The sequence below is a fragment of the Coregonus lavaretus genome (assembly GCF_964263955.1).
Source record: "Coregonus lavaretus genome assembly, chromosome: 10".
NCBI classification, from domain to species: Eukaryota; Metazoa; Chordata; class Actinopteri; order Salmoniformes; family Salmonidae; genus Coregonus; species Coregonus lavaretus.
In genome coordinates, this window is record NC_139997.1 from 12,383,795 (window position 1) to 12,405,285 (window position 21,491).

The following is a 21,491-nucleotide window of genomic DNA, read 5'->3' on the forward strand; positions in this document are numbered from 1 at the left end:
ACCATTCAGCTGTTTTTCTAACCTCATCCGAGGCATTAACGTTAGGTGGTTGGTAGCTGCTGTACTTAATTACAGCTACTGATAACAGTCTGCTGTAGTTTACAACAATTCTAATTTCTAAAGTGGAAGTTGGGAGAGTTTTACTCGGGTGGTTCAGTGAAACAATTATAGTTTCTGAGGTGGAAGTTGGGAGAGTTATATATATATTATTTTTTTTTTGGTGAGGGAGGCCTGCTCTCTCCTTTCCCTGATGTTTAGTTCATTTCATTCCGATCTCCTCTGCATTATTGTAGCCATCTGCTGCAGCCTGTCAACTATGCCTCTGCCTATCCCTGTTCTCTCCTCTCCGCACAGGCTACTCAAACGCCTCACACCGCGTGGCTGCTGCCTCTCTAACCTGGTGGTCCCTGCACGCACCACACACCTGGAGTTCCAGGTCTCAGGCAGCCTCTGGAACTGCCGTTCTGCCGCCAACAAGGCTGACTTCATCCCAGCCTATGCTACCCTCCAGTCCCTCGACTTCCTGGCGCTGACGGAAACATGGATTACCACTGAAAACACTGCTACTCCTACTGCTCTCTCCTCGTCTGACCATGTGTTCTCGCATACCCCGAGAGCATCTGGTCAGAGGGGTGGTGGCACAGGAATCCTCATCTCTCCCAAGTGGTCATTCTCAATTTTTCCCCTAACCCATCTGTCTATCTCCTCATTTGAATTCCACGCTGTCACAGTCACTAGCCCATTTAAGCTTAATATCCTTGTCATCTATCGCCCTCCAGGTTCCCTTGGAGAGTTCATCAATGAGCTTGACGCCTTGATAAGTTCCTTTCCTGAGGATGGCTCACCCTTCACAGTTTTGGGGGATTTCAACCTCCCCACGTCTACATTTGACTCATTTCTCTCTGCCTCCTTCTTTCCACTCCTCTCCTCTTTTGACCTCACCCTCTCACCCCCCCCCCCCCCCCCCACTCACAAGGCAGGCAATACGCTTGACTTCATCTTTACTAGATGTTGCTCTTCTACTAATCTCACTGCAACTCCCCTCCATGTCTCCGACCACTACTTTGTATCCTTTTCTCTCTCGCTCTCCTCCAACACTACTCACTCTGCCCCTACACAGATGGTAACGCGCCGCCGCAACCTTCGCTCTCTCTCTCCCACTACTCTCTCCTCTTCCATCCTATCATCTCTTCCCTCTGCTCAATCCTTCTCCCTCCAATCTCCTGATTCTGCCTCCTCAACCCTCCTCTCCTCCCTTTCTGCATCCTTTGACTCCCTGTGTCCCCTATCCTCCCGGCCGGCTCGGTCCTCCCCTCCAGCTCTGTGGCTTGATGACTCATTGCGAGCTCACAGAACAGAGCTCCGGGCAGCTGAGCGGAAATGGAAGAAAACTAAACTCCCTGCCGACCTGGCATCTTTTCACTCCCTCCTCTCTACATTTTCTTCATCTGTTTCTGCTGCTAAGGCCACTTTCTACCACTCTAAATTCCAAGCATCTGCCTCTAACCCTAGGAAGCTCTTTGCCACATTCTCCTCACTGCTGAATCCTCCCCCCCCCTCCTCCCTCTCTGTGGATGACTTTGTCAACCACTTTGAAAAGAAGGTTGACGACATCCGATCCTCGTTTGTTAAGTCTAATGACACTGCTGGTCCTGCTCACACTGCCCTACCCTATGCTTTGACTTCTTTCTCCCCTCTCTCTCCAGATAAAATCTTGCGACTAGTGACTGCAGGCCGCCCAACAACCTGCCCGCTTGACCCCATCCCCTCCTCTCTTCTCCAGACCATCTCCGGTGACCTTCTCCCCTACCTCACCTCGCTGATCAACTCATCCTTGACCGCTGGCCATGTCCCTTCCGTCTTCAAGAGAGCGAGAGTTGCACCCCTTCTCAAAAAACCAACACTCGATCCCACTGATGTCAACAACTACAGACCAGTATCCCTTCTCTCTTTTCTTTCCAAAACTATTGAGCGTGCCGTCTTTAGCCAACTCTCTTGCTATCTCTCTCAGAATGACCTTCTTGATCCAAACCAGTCAGGTTTCAGGACTGGTCATTCAACTGAGACTGCTCTTCTCTGTGTCACGGAGGCTCTCCGCACTGCTAAAGCTAACTCTCTCTCCTCTGCTCTTGTCCTTCTAGACCTGTCTGCTGCCTTTGATACAGTGAACCATCAGATCCTCCTCTCCACCCTCTCCGAGCTGGGCATCTCTGGCGCGGCTCACTCCTGGATTGCGTCCTACCTGACCGGTCGCTCCTACCAAGTGGCGTGGCGAGAAGCTGTCTCCGCACCACGTGCTCTCACCACTGGTGTCCCCCAGGGCTCAGTTCTAGGCCCTCTCCTTTTCTCCCTATACACCAAGTCACTTGGCTCTGTCATATCCTCACATGGCCTCTCCTATCATTGCTACGCTGACGATACACAACTAATCTTCTCCTTTCCCCCTTCTGATAACCAGGTGGCGAATCGCATCTCTGCATGTCTGGCCGACATATCAGTATGGATGACGGATCACCACCTCAAGCTGAACCCTGGCAAGACGGAGCTGCTCTTCCTCCCGGGGAAGGACTGCCCGTTCCATGATCTCGCCATCACGGTTGACAACTCCGTTGTGTCCTCCTCCCAGAGTGCGAAGAGCCTTGGCGTGACCCTGGACAACACCCTGTCGTTCTCCGCTAACATCAAGGCGGTGACCCGATCCTGCAGGTTCATGCTCTACAACATTCGGAGAGTACGACCCTGCCTTACACAGGAAGCGGCACAGGTCCTAATCCAGGCACTTGTCATCTCCCGTCTGGATTACTGCAACTCGCTGTTGGCTGGGCTCCCTGCCTGTGCCATTAAACCCCTACAACTCATCCAGAATGCCGCAGCCCGTCTGGTGTTCAACCTGCCCAAGTTCTCTCACGTCACCCCCCTCCTCCGCACACTCCACTGGCTTCCAGTTGAAGCTCGCATCCGTTACAAGACCATGGTGCTTGCCTATGGAGCAGTGAGGGGAACGGCACCTCCGTACCTTCAGGCTCTGATCAGTCCCTACACCCAGGCGAGGGCATTGCGTTCATCCACCTCTGGCCTGCTGGCTCCCCTTCCTCTGCGGAAGCATAGTTCCCGCTCAGCCCAGTCAAAACTGTTCGCTGCTCTGGCACCCCAATGGTGGAACAAGCTCCCTCACGACGCCAGGACAGCGGAGTCACTCACCACCTTCCGGAGACATTTGAAACCCCACCTCTTTAAGGAACACCTGGGATAGGATAAAGTAATCATTTTACCCCCCCCCAAAAAAAAAAAAAAAGTATAATTGTAAAGTGGTTATCCCACTGGCTATAGGGTGAATGCACCAATTTGTAGTCGCTCTGGATAAGAGCGTCTGCTAAATGACGTAAATGTGCCCTTGAGCAAGGCACTTAACCCTAATTGCTCCTGTAAGTCGCTCTGGATAAGAGCGTCTGCTAAATGACTAAAATGTAAAATGTAAAATGTTAACAGGTGCCAAAACAGTGTGTGTGTGTTTGAGAGAGAGCAAGAGAGAGAGAGAGCAAGAAATATGTGGATAGTGGGTGCGTTTGAGCAGATCAGTTTTGTCAATTCGGTGAACATGTTGGTCATCACCTTTCAAAACTGTGTTGCATTATGGGGATAAAAGTTGTCAGACTTGCACATTCATGTCCACTGTATGAACTTGCTTCTCACCAACTTCGATCTGCAGCTATTGCCTGCATCGTGGGAGGCTATTGTCAACTAATCATTAGGGTGTTTTGTTTGACCCACGACTGAAACAGGAACAAACTTTTCCGTGACTCATGTATAGGGTATACTGTGTGCAAATGAATGTAATATTTGAGACCTCTCTCACCAATTGATTAGGCTACAATGTACACATGATTGTGAATTCAGTTTGTGTGTGATACAGGGGTAAGAGACATGTTTATTATAAAGAAAAACTTTTTTATAAACTATGTTTCTTGCTGTAGTAACAATGTCTGACTTTCAGCTATCGCAAATGCACCTCCCCCTACTTCACTCATCGACTTTCGTCTACAGTTGGCTGCATTAGCCACTGTAGACGAACTTGAACGTGCCCAATATCTGTGAGTGTCCATTTTGAGGAAGCATACACGCTGCAGTTGAACACAGTGGAGGCTGGTGGGAGGAGCTATAGGAGGACAGGCTCATTGTAATAGAATTGTATCAAACACATTAAACATATAGAAACCACATGTTTGACTCCGTTCCATATATTTCATTTCAGGCATTACAATGAGCCCGTCTTCCTATAGCTCCTCCCACCAGCCTCCACTGGTTGAAACCATAGCTGTAGTTGAACCAATTGCCCCCATGACAGCAAACATACAGAGAAAGGCTTAAGGATATTTATATAAATGGCCAGTCACACTTAGCCCACTTACCCTATACAACTCAAAAGTATTTAAGTCAGCCACCAATTGTGCAAGTTCTCCCACTTAAAAAGATGAGAGAGGCCTGTAATTTTCATCATAGGTACAAAATGAGAAAAAAAAATCCAGAAAATCACATTGTAGGATTTTTAATGAATTTATTTGCAAATTATGGTGGAAAATAAGTATTTGGTCAATAACAAAAGTTTCTCAATACTTTGTTAAATACCCAGATAAATTCATGTTCATCACTGACCACTTTAGGTCATCATCAGATGCTCCAAAAAAAATCTAGCTAAGTTTTTTCCTCGTTTGACTTGCGTTTACAATGTATCTAATTTCAGTTTGTGTAGTTGTTGGTTTAGCTTTCTGTAACTTTGTAGCAAGTACGGTCTGCATGTGTAGTCACTTATTGTGTCATGATTGCAAGGTGTCCCGATATCTTTTTCAACTGTCCCGTTATCTGGTTTTAATGCCCACTTTAGAATAATGCCCTTCTAGCCAATCAGAAATGAGTATTCAACAATGCTGTGGTATAAAAAAAAACATTAAGAACTGCTCTTTCCATGACATAAACTGACCAGGTGAATTCAGGTGAAAGCTATGATCCCTTATTGATGTTCACTTCAATCAGTGTAGATGAAGGGGAGGAGACAGGTTAAAGAAGGATTTTTAAGCCTTGAGGCAATTGAGACATGGATTGTGTATGTGCTATTCAGAGGGTGAATGGGCAAGACAAAATATTTAAGTGCCTTTAAATGTGGTATGGTAGCAGGTGCCAGGTGCACCGGTTTGAGTGTGTCAAGAACTGCAACTCTACTGGGTTTTTCACGCTCAACAGTTTCCTGTGTGTATCAAGAATGATCTACCATCCAAAGGATATCCAGCCAACTTGACAACACTGTGGGAAGCATTGGAGTCAAATGGGACAGCTTCCCTTGAATGAGTAGGTGTGTCCAAACTTTTGACTGGTAGTGTATATACAGTACCAGTCAAAAGTTCAAACACACCTACTCATTCAAGGGTTTGTCTTTGTTTTTACTATTTTCTACATTGTTGAATAATAGTGAAGACATCAAAACTATGAAATAACACATATGGAATCATGTAGTACCCAAAAAAGTGTTCAACAAATCAAAATATATTTTATATTTGAAATTCTTCAAAGTAGCCACGCTTTGCCTTGATGACAGCTTTGCACACTCTTGGCATTCTCTCAACCAGCTTCACCTGGAATGCTTTTCCAACAGAGTCTTGAAGGAGTTCCCACATATGCTGAGCACTTGTTGGCTGCTTTTCCTTCACTCTGCGGTCCAACTCATCCCAAACCATCTCAATTGGGTTGAGGTTGGGTGATTGTGGAGGCCAGGTCATCTGATGCAGCACTCCATCACTCTCCTTCTTGGTCAAATGGCCCTTACACAGCCTGGAGGTGTGTTGGGTCATTGTCCTGTTGAAAAACAAATGATAGTCCCACTAAGTACAAACCAGATGGGATGGCGTATCGCTGCAGAATGCTGTGGTAGCCATGCTGGTTAAGTGTGCCTTGAATTCTAAATAAATCACTGACAGTGTCACCAGCAAAGCACCCCCACACCATCACACCTGCTCCTCCATGCTTCACGGTGGGAACCACACATGCAGAGATCATCCGTTCACCTACTCTGCGTCTCACAAAGACACAGCGGTTGGGGCGGCAGGTAGCTTAGTGGTTAAGAGCGTTGTGCCAGTAATCGAAAGGTCGCTGGTTCTAATCCCCGAGCCGACTAGGTGACAAATCTGTCGATGTGCCCTTGAGCAAGGCACTTAACCCTAATTGCTCCTGTAAGTCGCTCTGGATAAGAGCGTCTGCTAAATGACTAAAATGTAAATGGTTGGAACCAAAAATCTCAAATTTGGACTCATCAGACCAAAGGACAGATTTACACCGGTCTAATGTCCATTGCTCGTGTTTCTTGGAACAAGCAATTTGCTTCTTCTTATTGGTGTCCTTTAGTAGTGGTTTCTTTGCAGCAATTCGACCATGAAGGCCTGATTCACACAGTCTCCTCTGAACAGTTGATGTTGAGATGTGTCTGTTACTTGAACTCTGTGAAGCATTTATTTGGGCTGCAATTTCTGAGGCTGGTAACTCTAATGAACTTATCCTCTGCAGCAGAGGTAACTCTGGGTCTTCCTTTCCTGTGGCAGTCCTCATGAGAGCCAGTTTCATCATAGCGCTTGATGGTTTTTGAGACTGCACTTGAAGAAACTTTAAAAGTTCTTGAAATTTTCCAGATTGGCTGACCTTCATGACTTAAAGTAATGATGGACTGTCATTTCTCTTTGCTTATTTGAGCTGTTCTTGCCATAATATGGACTTGGTCTTTTACCAAATAGGGCTATCTTCTGTATACCACCCCTACCTTGTCACAACACAACTGATTGGCTCAAACTTACCAGAAGGAAATCAATTCCACAAATTAATTTTTAAGAAGGCACACCTGTTAATTGAAATGCATTCCAGGTGACTACCTCATGAAGCTGGTTGAGAGAATGCCAAGAGTGTGCAAACTGTCATCAAGGCAAAGGGTTGGTATTTGATGAATCTCAAATATAAAATATATTTTGATTTGTTTAACACTTTTTTGGTTACTACATGATTCCATATGTGTTATTTCAAATTTATGATGTCTTCACTATTATTATACAATGTAGAAAATAATAAAAAATAAAGAAAAACCCTTGAATGAGTAGGTGTGTCCAAACTTTTGACTGGTACTGTATATATATTTTTCTTAATTTTTGTATTTGCGTGTATTGTTTTGTGTTGTTAGGTATTACTGCACTCTTGGAGCTAGGGACATAAGTATTTCGCTACACTCGCGATAACAACTACAAAATATGTGTATGCAACCATGTAACTGTACTCCTCAACCCTGCATATGGGGCTCAGGACAGACCGCTTAGATGTAGAGCTCCATACGTTGTAGCCTAGCCTATAGGCTACTATTGTTGCTGGTCTGAAAACTAAAGACAGAATGTTTCTTAACGCTTTGACTCCATCTATTGTTCAATGCTTTGTGGAATTGTAAAGCACTAGTATAACACACACGTATTGTGAATAGATTGATATGTAGGATAGCCTAGGATTACTTCAAATAAATGCTTTTAGGATATCAGAGAGCGCAAATCAAGTTATAACTTAGAAAAATAGATATATGCCACTATAAATAAATATAAGCATGCACTTTGCTCTCATAATGTTGTAAATAAATATTTGAAGTAGGCCTATGTCTTACTGTCGTCCCTGGTTGGTTGTGTTGGTGGAATGTTTGCCTTGCACATTCTCTCTGTCCCAGCAGGCAATGCTCACATCACGGAGAGCGTGCGTAGTGTTAACAGGCTAGTACAAGCTAGCAACGGAGGCGTTTGTGGTTTTCAAAACATTCAAGAAATAAACCCTATAGTTTGTGCATAAGAAGTAAAAGAAACAGCCTACGTGTCATCAACAGGATTAGGTGAGTTTCCGATCACTTCACGAGCACAGCGTATTTTATATTGAGATTACTGGAGTGTTTGGAGCCCTGAAACACGCTGCGTGGGATGGGATGGTCGGTGCGGGCGCTGGTTCGGCCCTGCTGATGAGTAAGCATCACTTTGGACAGGATTACAGGATGGCTCGCTAAAAACAGATTACATTCGCTTTCAAATACATGTAGGGGTTGTGTCTGTTAAAAAATATTTGTTGGACAGATATGTTTGGATAGGGCCTGTGTTTTCACTAGCGGCGGCATCCAAGAGCACGGTCAGGAATTTGGGAATGGAATCTTGAATATCAGGGTGAGGTGTGCTGTGGGAAATGAGGATTCTCTGAACATTTGCTACAAAGTTATTGTTTACTTCACCTGGGTTACTAGGCCATATTGCATTTCGCATAGTGTTTGCTTGATGAACTTCGATACATAGTGGCACGTTTTTGCTGAGTCTGCCCTATACCGCCACGCCCCCTCCTACTCTTGCGCATACATTTTTATGTTATTATTTTATTTAACCTTTATTTAACTAGGCAAGTCAGTTAAGAACAAATTCTTATTTACAATGATGGCCTGCAAAAAGGCCTCCTGCGGGGACGGGGGCTGGGATAAAAAAAAAAAAAAAAAAATACAAATATAGGACAAAACACACATCACGAAAAAATAGACAACACTGCATAAAGAGAGACATAAGACAATAACATAGCATGGTAGCAACATGACAACAACATGGTAGCAGTACAAAACATGGTACTAACATTATTGGGCACAGACAACAGCACAAAGGCCAAGAAGGTAGAGACAACAATACATCACGCGAAGCAGCCACAACTGTCAGTAAGAATGTTCATGATTGAGTCTTTGAATGAAGAGCTGGAGATAAAACTGTCCAGTTTAAGTGTTTTTTTCAGCTTGTTCCAGTCGCTAGCTGCAGCAAACTGAAAAGAGGAGCGACCCAGGGATGTGTGTGCTTTGGGGACCTTTAACAGAACCAGTGGGTCTTGCGACGTGTATACAGAGATGACCAATTTACAGAGGAGTATAGAGTGCAGTGATGTGTCCTATAAGGAGCTTTGGTGGCAAATCTGATGGCCGAATGGTAAATAACATCTAACACCAACTTTATTAGAGATCATAAAGTTAATGTGTGTGTGCATTATTAGGTTGAACTTCGAGAAGACCATCATATTTGTTGACATTAATATCTTCTTTACTTTGTGGCACTGTTTGCGGTTGTTCACAATAGGTTACAGGGGTGTAACACCCCCCCCCCCCCCCCCCCCCCCCCCATGTATCCGATGTACTCTTGTCTTTCATCAAGGCCATCTTCTGACCTTTCACAATATTGCAGTCAGCTATACTTGGAAACTTCAACACAGAGAACCTGCATAGCAGTTACATAATGGGGTCAGCTCCATGCTGGAATTCGTTATGTATAGGCAACAAGGCATTAGTGTGCTGTGAAATATAATTATAGTGTAAAAGTTTTATTGAAATACTGCTAATCTTAGAGGAGGAACTCTGAAGCCTCCCAATCGAGCCCCCTCTCAATCACCTCAGGTGTCATTTACACAGAACACTGGGTCTTTTAATTGGATTAAAGGCACCCCTCTGATCATCACCCCTCTAAACAGGAATAACACAGAAAGCCATGACATCACTCATCCTCTGTTCTGTGTTTACAGGTTAGAGGTCAGAGAGGAATATTTTAGTTGTTTGTATCGTTTGTTTAATGGGATACAGGTAGTGTTGTCTGGGTATTTGTCAGTGAAGAGAGACGGAAAGTGAACAGACTAAATGTTTTTGTGGGTTTCCAAAAGCACTGTGCCTTCCACATCGCTGGTGATGCGCCTTCCACATCGCTGGTGATGCGCCTTCCGCACCGCTGGTGATGCTGTCTGATGGGTGGTGTTTAGTGTTTGGGTGTGTGTTTGAGGGCAGATGGGGCCATCATGCTTCTGACATGAGGTAGGCAGTGAATGTCCTGTTTAAATCAAACCTGTCTACTGGCAGGTCAGAACAGACAAACACGCTAGTATGTTGCTTATAGCTACAGTTGAAGTGGGAAGTTTACATACACTTAGGTTGGAGTCGTTAAAGCTAATTTCTCAACCACTTCACTCATTTCTTGTTAGCAAACTATCGTTTTGGAAAGTCGGTTAGGACATCTACTTTGTGCATGACACAAGTAATTTTTCCAACAATTGTTTACAGACAGATTATTTCACTTATAATTCACTGTATCACAATTCCAGTGGGTCAGAAGTTGACTGTGCCTTTAAACATCTTGGAAAATTCCAGAAAATGATGTCATGGCTTTAGAAGCTTCTGATAGGCTAATTGACATCATTTGAGTCAATTGGAGGTGTACCTGTGGATGTATTTCAAGGCCTACCTTCAAACTCAGTGCCTCTTTGCTTGACATCATGGGAAAATCTAAAGAAATCAGCCAAGACCTCAGAAAAAAAATTGTAGACCTCCACAAGTCTGGTTCATCCTTGGGAGCAATTTCCAGTTGACTGAAGGTACCACATTCATCTGTACAAACAATAGTACACAAGTATAAACACCATGGGACCACGCAGCCGTCATACCACTCAGGAAGGAGACGCGTTCTGTCTCCTAGAGATGAACATACTTTGGTGCGAAAAGTGCAAATCAATCCCAGAACAACAGCAAAGGACCTTGTGAAGATGCTGGAGGAAACAGGTACAAAAGTATCTATATCCACAGTAAAACGAGTCCTATATCGACATAACCTGAAAGGCCGCTCGGCAAGGAAGAAGCCACTGCTCCAAAACCGCCATAAAAAAGCCAGACTACGGTTTGCAACTGCACATGGGGACAAAGATCGTACTTTTTGGAGAAATGTCCTCTGGTCTGATTAAACAAAAATAGATATGTTTGGCCATAATGACCATCATTATGTTTGGAGGAAAAAGGGGGCAGCTTGCAAGCCGAAGAACACCATCCCAACCGTGAAGCACAGGGGTGGTAGCATCATGCTGTGGGGGTGCTTTGCTGCAGGAGGGACTGGTGCACTTCACAAAATAGATGGCATCATGAGGAAGGAAAATTATGTGGATATATTGAAGCAACATCTCAAGACATCGGTCAGGAAGATTAAAGCTTGGTCGCAAATGGGTCTTCCAAATGGACAATGACCCCAAGCATACTTCCAAAGTTGTGGCAAAATGGCTTAAGGACAACAAAGTCAAGGCATTGGCGTGGCCATCACAAAGCCCTGACCTCAATCCTATAGAAAATGTGTGGGCAGAACTGAAAAGTGTGTGTGAGCAACGAGGCCTACAAACCTGACTCAGTTACACCAGCTCTGTCAGGAGGAATGGGCCAAAATTCACCCAACTTATTGTGGGAAGCTTGTGGAAGGCTACCCGAAACGTTTGACCCATTTTTACTAGGATTAAATGTCAGGAATTGTGAAAAACAGAATTGGCTGTATTTGGCTAAGGTATATGGAAACTTCCCACTTCAACTGTATGCAATCCTTTCACATATAGCCCAGAGTCTATGGGTGGGAGGGAAGAACCATATGGCGCTGAGCTGGCCCTACCTCTACCCAGCCAGAGGAGGGTGTATGTGGGGTAAAGGGGAGACCAGCGGGGGAGTTGAGGGTAAGGGTTTGGATGAGGAATATTGTGCTTCATCAGACATGAGTGATAGGTTACAGACAACCGTGTGTGTGTGTGTGTGTTATATCAATCTCCCAGAGAGGGTGTGTGTGAGAATATGTATGGAAAGCAATCCATTATGTTACAGCAAGCAAAACAATGCTGTGTTTTGCATATTTTTTCTATAACAACGTGTGCATTAAAACAAGCTAAATTGCGCCATGCTTTTGCACTTCCAAATGTGTCTTTGTCTGAGAGTGCACACACACTATTTACTGTGTGTGCGTGGTGGGTAATCCTACATCTGCTGTGTGACATCACACATTCTATACGTATGTAGGAGCCAGCTCTGAGGCCCCGACTGGGTGTCTGTTTCCTGCTTTGCCCCTATAGACCAGCATTATGTAACATATGCTACACACACACACACACACGTGTACAGCCGGACACACACACAAACATAGTGTGAGCCAAGGGTTAACTACAGCAGGTATGTACAGTGTGTGCATTGGATAGGTATACGCTGGGCTTTTATTTCTATTTGGATGTTCGTGATGGCCAATTTGGATTGGCTGTTTTAGTGCAGTTAGTGTGGTCTTGTTTTGGTCTCTGCTGATATGGAGATGAAAGTCTCATGTGTAACACCCCAGCCTAACTGAACACACAGCAAAGCTCTGGAATTCCCAGGCTGGAATGCCATGGTAAAGTTCTGTGGGTGGGGTGCTGTTCAGAGAGAGAGTGTGGGGTTGTTTGTGTTTTTGATGTTGGCGTTGGGTTGTTTGTGTGTGCGTGTGAAAGATCTACATTTCTACCCCAAACCTGGATCAGTATGAAAAAAAATGTATGCACTCACTAACTGTAAGTCGCTCTGGATAAGAGCGTCTGCTAAATGACTAAAAAAAATAATAATATGTGAATTCACATACTACACTGTGCATACTCACTTACACACAGACTTCCCCATTTTGGCCTCCAGTTCCAAGCAAGAACAACTAGTTTTTCCTCAAACTATTGAGAAAAGAAGAACCTACTATAGTTAGGCAGAGTTTATATCCCTCTTCTTATACCCCTCTTGTTAACTCCCATTTTGCCAGTGTGACAGTAGTGTGTAACATGGGAGCAACACAACATGTCAGCATGTTAACACCACACCCCCACCCTGGCCTAAAGGCTTCCGCATGCTTCGGTTCGGCTGAAGCCTAGCCGAACTCTGCTAGCTGAACCGAACGCATACTCCCTTAAAAGACCTTAGCTTGAAAAAACCCGCAATAGTACCGTTTGTCCGTCTTGAGACGCCGTAGCCAGTATATACTTCCTCAAAATTGTCAGAATTAATCAAAGATAACTCAAGAAATCTGTCCATTCATTTTGACGTTTTTGACGAGCATAGCATAGTCATGCAATTTTACATCAAACTAAGATGTTTGGTGCAGTATTTCTCAAGTGAAAACATTTGCATGAAAATGAGTCGTCTATCGTTGAATTTACATTTTACATTTTAGTCATTTAGCAGACGCTCTTATCCAGAGCGACATACAGTTAGTGAGTGCATACATTTTTCATACTGAATGACAACAAACACTTAATTGAAGTACTGTTGAACGATGAAGGGAATTAGACTTCAGTTACCGAAATTCGGTTTGCCTTGAGAAAAAATATTGTGTGCACGAACAGCCGAAAAAACCCTTGCCGAAGACCAAAACGAACAAAAACGTCACAAAATGTTGTCATAATATATGCACAAACTGTTTCAGATGTGAAGCATGGGGACGCCTAACGGAACACAGGGCAGGTTTTAACACCACACCCCCACCCTGTTCTAACGGAACACAGGGCAGGTTTTAACACCACACCCCCACCCTGTTCTAACGGAACACAGGGCAGGTTTTAACACCACACCCCCACCCTGTTCTAACGGAACACAGGGCAGGTTTTAACACCACACCCCCACCCTGTTCTAACGGAACACAGGGCAGGTTTTAACACCACACCCCCACCCTGTTCTAACGGAACACAGGGCAGGTTTTAACACCACACCCCCACCCTGTTCTAACGGAACACAGGGCAGGTTTTAACACCACACCCCCACCCTGTTCTAACGGAACACAGGGCAGGTTTTAACACCACACCCCCACCCTGTTCTAACGGAACACAGGGCAGGTTTTAACACCACACCCCCACCCTGTTCTAACGGAACACAGGGCAGGTTTTAACACCACACCCCCACCCTGTTCTAACGGAACACAGGGCAGGTTTTAACACCACACCCCCACCCTGTTCTAACGGAACACAGGGCAGGTTTTAACACCACACCCCCACCCTGTTCTAACGGAACACAGGGCAGGTTTTAACACCACACCCCCACCCTGTTCTAACGGAACACAGGGCAGGTTTTAACACCACACCCCCACCCTGTTCTAACGGAACACAGGGCAGGTTTTAACACCACACCCCCACCCTGTTCTAACGGAACACAGGGCAGGTTTTAACACCACACCCCCACCCTGTTCTAACGGAACACAGGGCAGGTTTTAACACCCCAGCCTAACTGAACACACAGCAAAGCTCTGGAATTCCCAGGCTGGAATGCCATGGTAAAGTTCTGTGGGTGGGGTGCTGTTCAGAGAGAGAGTGTGGGGTTGTTTATGTTTCTGATGTTGGGGTTGGGTTGTTTGTGTGTGCGTGTGAAAGATCTACATTTCTACCCCAAACCTGGATCATATAGGCGGGGCGCTGAGCCCCCCGAGGCTATAGGCAGTAGTGACACGTGCCAGCCCAACCCCAACATGTTCAGCTCAAACCGGTTGGAACCAAATCATTCTGATCAAGAAAAGGGCTGGGGGGGATAGAGCACAGAATAGTAGAAGTAGGAAAGGTAGGACCCTATAAAATCTTAAATGTTTTACCTGATTCCCACAACAATGCTTAAAGGGATACTTAGGTATTTGGGGTAATTTCCTACATACCCAGAGTCAGACGAACACATGGATGCAATTTGTATGTCTCTGCGTGCAGTTTGAAGGTAGCATATCGAAATAACTTTTTTATTCAGAGCCATATTTATTTATGCGAGAATTGACTGAAGAGGAACTTGTGCAGTTGGACGCTGAGCGAGCATGGAGGGAGGCTGAATCAGCGGAGTTTGTAAATGAGCTAACAGGAGCGGTGGCGAGAGCCAGGTCTGAGGGGGACTGATGGTGCAACTGTGGGGCATGTCAACCAAAGGCAAATGACGATGAGTGGTTGTGCTGCGCGGAGTGGGACTTTTTACTGCCATCGATTGGGGGGCTTGATATCTACAGCGTAGAAAGCAGCGCACCCAGAGACTGTGTAACAAACTCCGATTACTTTTCTGTGCTCATCAATCCTGGCGTAATAGAGACATTCTTCCATGTCCCAAAAATAAACTGGAAGAAGCAGCCCATACCTGCTGGACCGAATGGACAGCTGTCTATCGAGTATGTGACATTATTCTTGCTTGTCCCCACACACAGTAACAAAATATAAAGAAGATAATTTAGTGATTATAATTGCACTCTGATCAAATAGTTTCTTGTTATTCGATTATTTGTATCTAGCTACCCACGAATAACAAATTATCTTGTTATTTACCGCCTTATTCTAAAATTGATTAAATTGTTTTTTCCCCTCATCTACACACAATACCCCATGATGACAAAGCAAAAACAGGTTTTTAGAAATGTTTGCAAATGTATTAAAAATTAAAAACGGAAATATCACATTTACATAAGTATTCAGACCCTTTATTCAGTACTTTGTTGAAGCACCTTTGGCAGCGATTACAGCCACACCTGTATTTGGAGTTTCTCCCATTCTTCTCTGCAGATCGTCTCAAGCTCTGTCCGGTTGGATGGGGAGCGTCACTGCACAGCTATTTTCAGGTCTCTCCAGAGATTTGATCGGGTTCAAGTCCGGGCTCTGGCTGGGCCACTCAAGGACATTCAGAGACTTGTCCCGAAGCCACTCCTGCGTTGTCTTGACTGTGTGCTTAGGGTTGTTGTCCTGTTGGAAGGTGAACCTTCGGCCCAGTCTGAGGTCCTGAGCGCTCTGGAGCAGGTTTACATCAAGGATCTCTCTACTTTGCTCCGTTCATCTTTCCCTCGATCCCAGTCCCTGCCACTGAACAACATCCCCACAGCATGATGCTGCCACCACCGTGCTTCACCGTAGGGATGGTGTCAGGTTTCCTGCAGATGTGACGCTTGGCATTCAGGCCAGAGTTCAATCTTGGTTTCATGAGACCAGAAAATCTTGTTTCTCATGGTCTGAGAGTCCTTTAGGTGACTTTTGGCAAACTCCAAGCGGGCTGTCATGTGCATTTTACTGAGGAGTGCCTTCCGTCTGGCCACTCTACCATAAGGGCCTGATTTGTGGAGTACTGCAGAGATGGTTGTCCTTCTGGAAGGTTCTCCCATCTCCACAGAGGAACTCTGGAGCTTTGTCAGAGTGACCATCGGGTTCTTGGTCACCTCCCTGACCAAGGCCCTTATCCCCCGATTTATCAGTTTGGCCGGCTCTAGGAAGAGTCTTGGTGGTTCCAAATTACTTCCATTTAAGAATGATGGATGCCACGGTGTTCTTGGGGACCTTCAATGCTGCAGATATTTTTTGGTAGTCTTCCCCAGATCTGTGCCTCGACACAATCCTGTCTCGGAGCTCTACGGACAATTCCGTCGATCTCATGGCTTGGTTTTTGCTCTGACTTTCATGTCAACTGTGGGACCTTATATAGACAGGTGTGTGTCTTTCCAAATCATGTCCAATGAATTGAATTTACCACAGTTGGACTCCCAAGTTTTAGAAACAGCTCAAGGATGATCAATGGAAACAGGATGCACCTGAGCTCAATTTCGAGTCTCATAGCAAAGGGTCTGAATACTTATGTAAATAAGGTATTTCTGTTTATCTACTATAAGTGATGTATTACAGTATGCCACATGAGATTGTGTTGTGTATTTTGTACAGCAGTCAGATCAATGTATCAGTAACATTTGAATACTGAAGGTAAATTGGTAAAAGCCAACTAAACATAGTGTAGACCTATGTAATGACGTGACAATCGATGAACCGGCAAAGCCAATGGATTTTTTTTTCGACAGCAGGCACCTCTCCCATCTCAACCCAAGTGAGAAATAAAGGAAAAGGGACCAGGAAATGTTTATTCATTTGAAATAAACAAAGGAGAACACACTTGAAGGCCATAATAGCTTTTCTGTTTTTGTGGCATGCTGTCATCTATTACATGGCTAACACTATAAAGTCAATTGATTAGTTTCTCAAGCATGTGGAAATTGTACAATTAGTTGGAAAGTACTTGGATCAAGTTGAATGAAGACAAATAATGGCACCACTCAATTTTGAATAATGAAAAAAGGACAGCACATAGTTTAGAGCATTGTTAGTTGTTTTGTTGTACTCTGCTATTCTTTAGATTTGAGGAGGGCATTCAAAAAGATGTAATGGATGACAGCCTATCCACGAGAAAATGTACAGGCCTATCACATTTAATCATGAGAACAGCTAACTACAATTCAATCAATCAGATAATGTTATTATCATCTTACCCCCATTCCACTTTGTGCTGGCGTGTGTCGAATGCCCACTGATGGGACCGCTGTATCCCTCAGGAAACGTCCCATCTTGGCTCAATTCTATCCTCTCATAATAGTCTACACTGAAAAAATATATAAATGCAACAATTTCAAAGATTTTACTGAGTTACAGTTCATATAAGTAAATCAGTCAATTGAAATAAATTCATTAGGCCCTAATCTATGGATTTCACATGACTGGCAATACAGATATGCATTTGTTGGTCACAGATACCTTAACAAAAAGAAGGGGCGTGGAACAGAATACCAGTCATTATCTGGTGTGAGCGCCATTTGCCTCATGCAGCGCGACACATCTCCTTCGCATAGAGTTGATCAGGCTATTGAGTGTGGCCTGTGGAATGTTGTCCGACTCCTCTTCAATGGCTTTGCGAAGTTGCTGGATATTTGCGTGAACTGGAACACGTTGTAGTTCACATCGATCCAGAGCATCCCAAACATGCTCAATAGGTGACATGTCTGGTGAATATGCAGGCCATGGAAGAACTGGGACATTTTCAGCTTCCAGGAATTGTGTACCAATCCTTGCGATATGGGGCCGTGCATTATCATGCTGAAACATGAGGTGGTGAAGGCGGATGAATGGCACGACAATGGGCCTCAGGATCTCGTCACGGTATCTTTGTGCATTTAAATTGCCATCGATAAAATGCAATTTTGTTTGTTGTCCGTAGCTTATGCTTACCCATACCATAACCCCACCGCCACCATGGGGCACTCTGTTCACAACGTTGACATCAGCAACCCGCTCGCCCACATGACGCCATACACGCTGTCTGCCAGCTGCCCGGTACAGTTGAAACCAGGATTCATCTGTGAAGATTACACTTCTCCAGCATGCCAGTGGCCATCGAAAGTGAGCATTTTTACCACTGAAGTCGGTTACGATGCCGAACTACAGTCAGGTCAAGACCCTGGTGAGAACGACGAGCACGCAGATGAGCTTCCCTGAGACGGTTTCTGACAGTTTGTACAGAAATCCTTCAGTTGTGCAAACCCACAGTTTCATCAGTTGTCCGGGTGGCTGGTTTCAGACGATCTCACACGTGAAGAAGCCAGATGTGGAGGTCCTGGGCTGGCGTGGTTACACATGGTCTGCGGTTGTGAGGCCGGTTGGACGTACTGCCAAATTCTCTAAAACTAGGTTGGAGGCGGCTTATGGTAGTGAAATGAACATTCAATTCTCTGGCAACAGCTCTGGTGGACATTCCTGCAGTCAGCATGCCAATTACACGCTCCCTTAACTTGAGACATCTGTGGTATTATGTTACAAATTGTCCCCAGCACAATGTGCACCTGTGTAATAATCATGCTATTTAATCAGCTTCTTGATATGCCACACCTGTCAGGTGGATGGATTATCTTGGCAAAGGAGAAATGCTCACTAACAGGGATGTAAACAAATGTGTGCACACAATGTGAGAAGCTTTTTGTGCATATGGAGTGTTTCTGGGATCTTTTATTTCAGCTAATGAAACATGGGACCAACACTTTGCGTTTATTTTTGTTCAGTATACTAACTTTCTGAGGTCCTTGGTCAGTGTTATCTATATTCAGGGCAACTAGCCATAGTTTCAATTGTTCCACATCATTCAATTGAAGTTTGTGAAAGATTACACGTTTTTACAGCACACCCATAAACCATATTTGATATTGGACAAGTGATTGTAGTCCGTCGATGTAACACAAGTCTGTAACCACACTTAGCTACGTGGGCTAGCTAGCTACTTGCTAACATAAGCTAGCTAATAGTTTGAAAATACTTCCGTCAGTGTCAACAATCTTCACAGTCACGGCTGCAAGGTATAAATATCGCTTTCAACAAGCAATGGCAGTTTACTCTACTTCTGTGGGGTTTATCGTTGATGTTCTCTTCTTCTTCTGTGGGGTTTATCGTTGATGTACTCTTCTCACACTTTGCTTACTTGAAATCTAGAAAACTCGTTCAAAACTGTCCAGCTGTGTTGACACTCGCACACAGCCTATAACATCGGATGAATGAAATGCTTAGTTCTGAGAAAAAAGTTCCAAAAATAAATGTTTTTCAAACAACTATAATCCAAATATTATAATTTCATATATACTTGTAAAGAATACTTAGAGTACCAAGCTCTAACCACCCAGCTTTGGAGTAGTTAGAAGGTCTATTTCCCTGCTTTTGAGAGGAGCTGGCTAGTAGATACCCATAGACTTCCAGCTAAGAGAACAATATGCTACCTTCAACTTCCTTCAAACTGAACGAGGAGGCATAAAAATGGTATCCATGAGTTCGTCTGACTCTGGGTAAGTAGAAAATTACCCAAAATACCGAAGTATCCCTTTAAGCCACATCAGGAGAACATTTTAGAAATTTAGATTTTTGGATGTAGTAACTCTTTAATTCCAGTGTGCACCAGCAAGAGGCTGTTGTCTAGCAGTGTTTTTGTAGTGCACAGGTGATGGTAGTGTTTGCAAAACAAATACCCCCTGGACTGATGCAAATAATCATGATATCATTCTGCCAGGTAAGCATAGGCTACTTTGTAGTTAAAGATGCACTATGCAGAAATCGCTCCGCCATTTCCCAGTTGCAAAAATTCTAATAGTTTGTCAAATTTCAGGTTATGTGACAAAACAAGCAAGTATAGTGTACATAATCATTGTGCCATCTAAACCACTGTTAAATATGTTTTCCATAACCAAAAATATTGTATTTTCAGCTGTTTGAAGCTGGTGTACAAAATCGAAAGTAAAACACGCAAAAAACTAAATTTAAGAACAGGAAGCATAGAAATTGCCCACATAGAATATTTCTACCGCTTCTTAGACTTGCTTTCAATGAAAAATGACATGTCTATAATGAAAATGTCTATGTGAATTTGGTCGAGTCGCCCAGAAAGTTACACATTGCAGCTTTAAGCCTACTGCTGATGTACTGTCACAGTACTTTAGTGAAGATATATCAGTGCATTCGGAAAGTATTCAGACCCCTTGACTTTTTCAACATTTTGTTACGTTACAGCCTTATTCTAAAATTGATTTAAAAAAAAAAATAATCCTCATCAATCTACACACAATACCCCATAATGACAAAGTGAAAACTGAGCAATCGGGGGAGAAGGGCCTTGGTCAGGGAGGTGATGGTCACAGAGGAACTCTGACAGAGTTCCTCTGTGGGGATGGAAAAACCTTCCAGAAGGACAACCATCTCTGAAGCACTCCACAAATCAGGCCTTTTATGGTAGAGTGGCCAGACGGAAGCCACTCCTCAGTAAAAGGCACATGACAGCCCGCTTGGAGTTTGCCAAAAGGCACCTAAAGGACTCTCAGACCATGAGAAACAAGATTCTCTGGTCTGATGAAACCAAGATTGAACTCTTTGGCCTGAATGCCAAGCGTCAATTCTGGAGAAAACCTGGCACCATCCCTTCGGTGAAGCATGGTGGTGGCAGCATCATGTTGTGGGGATGTTTTTCAGCAGCAGGGACTAGGAGACTAGTCAGGATCGAGGCAAAGATGAACGGAGCAAAGTACAGAGAGATCCTTGATGAAAACCTTCTCCAGAGCGCTCAGACTGGGGCGAAGGTTCACCTTCCAACAGGACAACAACCCTAAGCACACAGCCAAGACAACGCAGGAGTGGTTTCGGGACAAGTCTCTGAATCTCTGAGTGGGCCAGCCAGAGCCCGGACTTGAACCCGATCGAACATCTCTGGAAAGACCTGAAAATGCAGCGACGCTCCCCATCCAACCTGACAGAGCTTGAGAGGACCTGCACAGAAGAATGGGAGAAACTCTCCAAATACAAGTGTGCCAAGCTTGTAGCGTCATACCCAAGAAGACTTGAGACTAATCACTGCCATAGGTGCTTCAACAAAGTACTGAAATGGTCCACCCACACAGACAGTGTGGTGAAGAAGGTGCAACACTGTCTCTTCAACCTCAGGAGGCTGAAGAAATGTGTCACCTAAAACCCTCACAAACTTTTACAGATGCACAATTGAGAGCATTCTGTCAGGCTGTATCACCGCCTGGTATGGCAACTGCAACACCCAGAACCGCAGGGCTCTCCAGAGGTCTGCACAACGCATCACCAGGGGCAAACTACCTGCCCTCAAGGACACCTACAGCACCCGATGTCACAGGAAGACCAAAAAGGACAACTACCACCCGAGCCACTGCCTGTTCACCCCGCTATCATCCAGAAGGCGAGGTCAGTATGATGTGGCAAATTTGTCCTTATACTGATCAAAGAAACAAAGTATTTCAGAGTTTTTGTTGAATTAAGATAGACTTTATTACATCAGCAATAGAGCCGAGGTGGTTTGCAAAGCG

General features: G+C 44.5%; 1 protein-coding gene across 1 annotated transcript in view; it reads left to right on the forward strand.

Moving 5' to 3' along the window:
* Positions 1-7,728: 7,728 nt before the first annotated feature.
* Positions 7,729-21,491, forward strand: part of LOC311135632 (uncharacterized protein) — a gene marked incomplete at its 3' end in the record, with an annotated part of 45,266 nt that continues 31,503 nt past the window's right edge. Inside the window, exon 1 of the mRNA XM_084169660.1 lies at positions 7,729-7,897. The remainder of the gene's footprint in view (positions 7,898-21,491) is intronic.